The 6,055-nt window shown below is 41.1% G+C and overlaps 1 pseudogene; it reads right to left on the bottom strand.

The window, feature by feature from the left end:
* Positions 1–494: 494 nt before the first annotated feature.
* On the bottom strand, positions 495–5,471 carry LOC115150238 (zinc finger protein 681-like; annotated as a pseudogene).
* Between the last annotated feature and the right edge of the window lie 584 nt (positions 5,472–6,055).

The raw sequence follows: 6,055 nt of genomic DNA, 5'->3' as shown, positions 1-6,055 counted from the left end.
TCGACATGACGTGTATGTGTCACGTGTTGTGAACGCGTCGGCAGTTTTGACGCTTTAGAAACAAACTTGTCTCCATTGACAGTCCATGTTAATTCATGCCGTTATTTTTATGGCGCAAGGAAGACGTTAGGTGACTTGGTGAGAGGTATCAGTAGCTTCACGAGGCTTAATTCTGGCAGGAATCACCCCCCATATCGGTTTGTCTTTTTGAACCTGCATGAGGTAAAATTGCTGTAAGGGAAAGGTAGCGCATTTGAACAGAACAATCTCCACCTGGCTGTGTTCCAATTCTATAATGCAAATCAAACACACAGCAAAATTTATGGAGTAACTTTTCACTATATTCACAAATATATTCACTGTGAAATATCCTACATCTCATCTCTACCTGATGTATGACTAATAATAAAAGTTGAGAAGCTACTCATTTTCTTTGAGCCCCTGTACTAACTAATCTATAAAAATACCCTACAACAAAAACATAAAATGATAAACTAATTAAAAATAACATTTTATTAACAAGAAGCATGATATACCAATCCACTCTAAGATGCTCACAACAACATAGCATGACATTACATGGACTGGGGCTATGCAAGGTTTATGAGAAAGAACACCATGCAGTGGTGTCAAACCCACTACACAGACATAAGAGGTGGCAGACTAGAGCTGGTGAGGTGACACTCCAACATTTCAACCAGGTGCCTTCTGCATGAAACAAAATATGTGCTGATTTTAGTACAGCCACAAGACAGTCACTGAAATGTATTGTGTATAATTCTAAACAAAAGGAAGGTAAGTACATACATGTATGCTTACAAATGCATGGCTCTGTTAGGCACAACATTGTAGTGCATGTTGATCCCTTAATACATTCAGCCAATATCATTGACCTGATGGGTTTGTTTGTCCTCCTACTACAGGTATAAAGGTAGCATGTCTTCAAATCTGAAGCCCTTTCCCATCTCTGAGGGTGACCCAGCAGTTGGATTTTTAACCGGAATCGGCAAGACAATATAAAGCTGATTTTCTGCTCAGGGTGAGGCTTTTTATTTGCAGTGAGGAAATAGTGGGTGAAGTTTAACAATATTTACAAAACAAAATAGACTGTTGGTTGCAACAGGATCATAAACTGCTCCACATAAGAGCTTGTTCAAAGAAAGGCTCCAATAATGTCAATTACCCCAACAGCATGCCAACCTTTCCCTGGCTCTGTCCTGTCTCAAACAACGAAATGGTAAGGTTTAAATACCGCTACCCATAATGCAACAGCCAATGAGAATACATTCACAAAATGGTGATCAGTTAACAAAGGCAACTATTACAATACATATGTAATATTCCCGGGAGGGACTTATAAAGGTGCTACAACATGCTTTATAAGTCCCTCCCGGGAATATGCTACTTCCGAGAACCCCGTACCATTAATTAACCATGCACTCGAACACTCCCACTGTTTACCTGTCAAACTCTGATCAGGAAATGGACAGACCACCCTTAACAAAGCACAGGGATAAACAAGGTAATCATTTGCATTTCTTTAAATTAGCCTTCATCTTTTAAATGTCACACATGATCACATTTTAGTTGAACTTTCTGATCGTTAAATGCATTAACAGAAAGAGTAATATTATCGGAGACGCACAACAGAAGGTTTTGGCAACAAACCAATTTCCAACGTGCCAATGTGCGGATTCGATTATGCTGAGGCAGCAGTTTATGGCTCATGACATGAAAGGCAAAAAGCGGTGAGGAAAAAGCACCCTTCTCAAATGAAATAGTAATCTGCACTGCTTGGTCATGTCGCCAACAAGGAAGCATGGTGAATCGGCCAGAACATAAATCTCTTTTCCATAAAATATGTTTGAATTGTCAAACTAGTTTTCAATGGGAAGGCAGATAAAGTTTTTTTTTTAAATCAAAAGCAATCACTTCTGCATGTGAAAGCACAGGATCCTACTCATTATGCCACATGCTAAATTACGTCACTTTTGTTTTGAGCCGACTTCACCGTGGGCTTTGAATGGGGCACCTGGCTCACGCCCGGGAGGCAGCACTGCTCCAAAACAAATTAAATCAACTTTCACATGCTGCAAAACACGACTACCAGGGCGCCCGGTCCAGATGAATAGAATTCCCTCAATCTCAAACACATTTCTTTTCCCAGGTGATCAACTATCAACATATCGGGCTTCTTATCATAAACCGTGTGTCATGTCTGGTCATTTATATAATAAGCAAGGCTTTAGATTAAGTGATGATGACCTAGGATGATCATCACCAGGGTTGAGGTGAATTCCATTTAAATTCCAGTCAATTCAGAAAGTAAACCAAATTCCAATTCCACATCTTCATCATTGAAAAGTGTTGAGGAGAATTGGAATTTCAATTAACTTCCTGAATTGACTGGAATTGAAATGGAATTAAACCCAACCCTGATCGTCACACCCTCAAAATGTAAACATCCTTTATGTATTTAGATGTACTAGATTGCTGTGACTTTATAGAGGATAGTCCAAGTGGGGGAGAGGATTAATGTTGGAACAAATTTAAAAATCTTACTGTGGAAACCAAAATAACTAAGTTCTACAAAACATATTATATACATTTGTGCCATGCTCAGAAGGGTTATGAAACATCAGCGTTTTACAATGGAAAGGTCCTCCTACAAGTGAGAGTAGAATTTTGCCCCAAGCAGCACTGTCATGTTTATCCCTCTGGGTTCATTCTCATCCTCAGTTCTTACAAGTGAAGCATTTACCACAAAGTCAGCAATGTGGTTTCTCTCCTGTGTGATGTCTTCGCTGGTGCCATTTTAGATGACTTGCTGATCTGAAGCATTCTACACACATGGGGCACTTATATGGTCTCTCATCTGATGGTGCATCTCACCTGTGTGAATCCTAATATGGCCTTTCAGGCTTTTCATCTGGCTGAAGCATTTGCCACATTCTTTGCACTGATACGGTTTCTCTCCAGTGTACTGTCCTCATATGTATGGTCAGGGTTTTCTTCTGACTGAAGCATTTGCCACAATCACTGCACTGATACGGTTTCTCTCCAGTATGTATCCTCATATGGTCTGTCAGGTTTCTAATCCGGATAAAGCATTTGCCACAATCTTTGCACTGAAATGGTTTCTCCCCAGTGTGACTTCTCGTATGTTCTGTCAGGGTTCCCTTTTCTCTGAAGCATTTGCCACATACATTACAGCAATATGGTTTCATGCCAGTGTGAATTCTCTGATGAGTTTTTAAAATGCTACTTTTCAGAAAGCATTTCCTGCAGACAGGACACCTGTGTGGTCTCTCCCCTGAGTGAGCCGCCCTCAATGGAACTTTCAACTCACTGGCTTCCCTGGTCTTAGAGCTTTGTACTTTCTTTGTCAATGTTCTCTTTGATTTGAGTGGCTGTAACCCTGACATTAGTCCTCCACCATCCACACCATTGTCACTTTCACTGTTCCCAATCTGAGCTGCAGAACAGTCTGAATTTACTGGAGAGAGGGGCTGTAATTCATTGTTTGGTTTGGATTCTCCGTAGCCCTCTCCATGTTCTGTTTTGATGTCTGGTTCAATTGTTTTGGTGGGTAGAGAGTCCCTCTCTCTGTTCTCCACAGTATGGATTTGGTAAAGATGTGAGGACTGGGATGGGTTCTGATCACAGTCCCTTTTCACACAGGTAGAAATTAATATGAACTCTTTGGTATCAGACTCCAGCCCCTGAAGCTGCTCTTCCTCCTGACTGGTCACAAACTCCTCCTGTTCCTCTTTAATCTGAGTGGGCTCTGGGTCGCCCTGGCCCGGACTGGCGCTCCACACCTGCTCACAGTGCTGCTTCTCAGGGGGAACTTCTCCAGGTACAGGAAATGTGAGCTGCTGGGGATCTGAGACGATAGGACAAATGATTAGTATTCAATAGCTCTGAGCCAAGTTCAAATGAATATTAATATATACTGAACAAAAATATAAACGGAACATCCAACAATTTCAAAGATTTTACAGAGTTACAGTTTATATAAGGCAATTAGTCAATTGAAATAAATTCATTAGCCCCTAATTTACGTATTTCTCACGACTGGGAATACAGATATGCATCTGTTGGTCAGATACCTTTAAAAAAAAGTAGGGGCGTGGATCAGAAAACCAGTCAGTATCTGCTGTGACCACCATTTGCCTCATGCAGCGCAACAATTCCTTCGCATAGAGTTGATTATGCTATTGATTGTGGAATCTTGGAACAATGGAATGTTTTCCCACTCCTTTTCAATGGCTGGGTTAATTTGCTGGATATTGGCGTAAACTATAAAATGCTGTCGTACACGTCGATCCAGACTATTCCAAAATGCTCAACGGGTGACATGTCTGGTGAGTATTCAGGCCATGGAACAACTGGAACATTTTCATCTTCCAGGAATTGTGTACAGATCATTGGAATGCCGGCGGATGAATGGCATGACAATGGGCCTCAGGATTTCATCAAGCTATCTCTGTGCATTCAAATTGCCATCAATAAAATGCTATGTGTTAGTTTTTCGTAGATTACGCCTGCCCATACCATAACCCCACCATGAGGCACTCTGTTCACAACGTTGACATCAGAAAACCGATCGTCCACATGACACCATACACGTGGTCTGCGGTTGTGATGCCAGTTGGACGTACTGCCAAATTCTCTAAAATAACATTGGAGGTGGAATATGGTAGAAAAATTACCATTAAATTCTCTGGCAACAACTCTGGTGGACATTCCTGCAGTCAGCATGCCAATTGCACGCTCCCTCAATTTGAGACATCTGTGGCATTGTGTTGTGTGACAAAATTGCACATTTTAGAGTGGCCTTTTGTCACCAGCACAAGGTGCACTTGTGTAATGATCATGCTGTTTAAATCAGCTTCTTGATATGTCACACCTGTCAAGTGGATGGATTATCTTGGTAAAGGAGAAACGCTCACTAACAAGGAAGTAAATACATTTATTCCCAAAACTTGAGAGAAAAGCTTTTTGTGTGTATGGAACATTTCTGGGATATTTTATTTCAGCTCATGAAACCAACACTTGCGTTTATATTTTTGTTTAGTAGAATCAGCAAACGTTGGTTAATCGGTTGATTGCCAGGCCTGACTGGTTCACAATGATTGAACTAGCAGCGGTCATCATTCACTACTTACCGGCTCTATGTAACATTATGTCGGGTTGGAAAACCAAATTCAGCAGCTTCCGTAGACGATCGATCTCCTCCTTCGAACGGGAGATTTCTTCCTGGTACTCTGCTATGGTATTTTCCACTGCTCCAAATATCTCAACAGCCACCGCTGTTAACCGCTCGTTTAGATAATCCTGTAACAGCTGCATTTTAGACATTTTGAGGGAAAGTAAAGTGGAAACGTTTAGCCTATTTTCTGTGGAAGCTGGCTAGCTAGCCATCCCCTTGAGGTAAACAGCAAAGACACTTTCCTGTTGTATCTGTAAACAAGGCTAACTCTTCTTCTTCATGTGGTTTCCCGGCAGACGGACTAGACGCTTCATTGCGTATTGCTGCCTTTCACAGGTCGGAGAGTGAATTGCATATTTTGTTCACAAGCAAGTCAATAGAAAGGAGAAAAAAGAAATTGTACCACCATCTAACCCTAGCTCAGCAGAGAAGTTGTTGGGTGTCAGAGATTTTAGTGCAGAAGAACTACAGGGGGTTTTAAGAGAAGGGGTTCCAGCCTCCCAGGCTGAGTGTCTGGTGTAGGATCTGTTAGGGCCAAAGTAGTGTGAAGGGGTGGTGGGTTTGTTGGGGATAATGATGTATAATATGGTGATTTTTCAGTAGCATATTGTGAAATAATAATGTAATGAGACAGAACCATTAAAAGCTTTAAAGGAACCTGGAACCACACCTGTATAGCATAAGAAAAGCCAAAATACAAAAGAAATAGACACACATTGTAATCCAGATGTATGCCTGGATAAGAAATGTCATAATCAATATAATGAATGTACTTATGACTATAGCTTGGTGGGTGCTGATATAATCTATATAATGAATGTACTTATGACTGCAGCCTGG

The sequence above is a fragment of the Salmo trutta genome, chromosome 16 (genome assembly GCF_901001165.1).
Source record: "Salmo trutta chromosome 16, fSalTru1.1, whole genome shotgun sequence".
Lineage (NCBI taxonomy): Eukaryota > Metazoa > Chordata > Actinopteri > Salmoniformes > Salmonidae > Salmo > Salmo trutta.
Note: the sequence above shows the minus strand (reverse complement) of the source record. Positions and strands in the feature narration are given on the sequence as shown.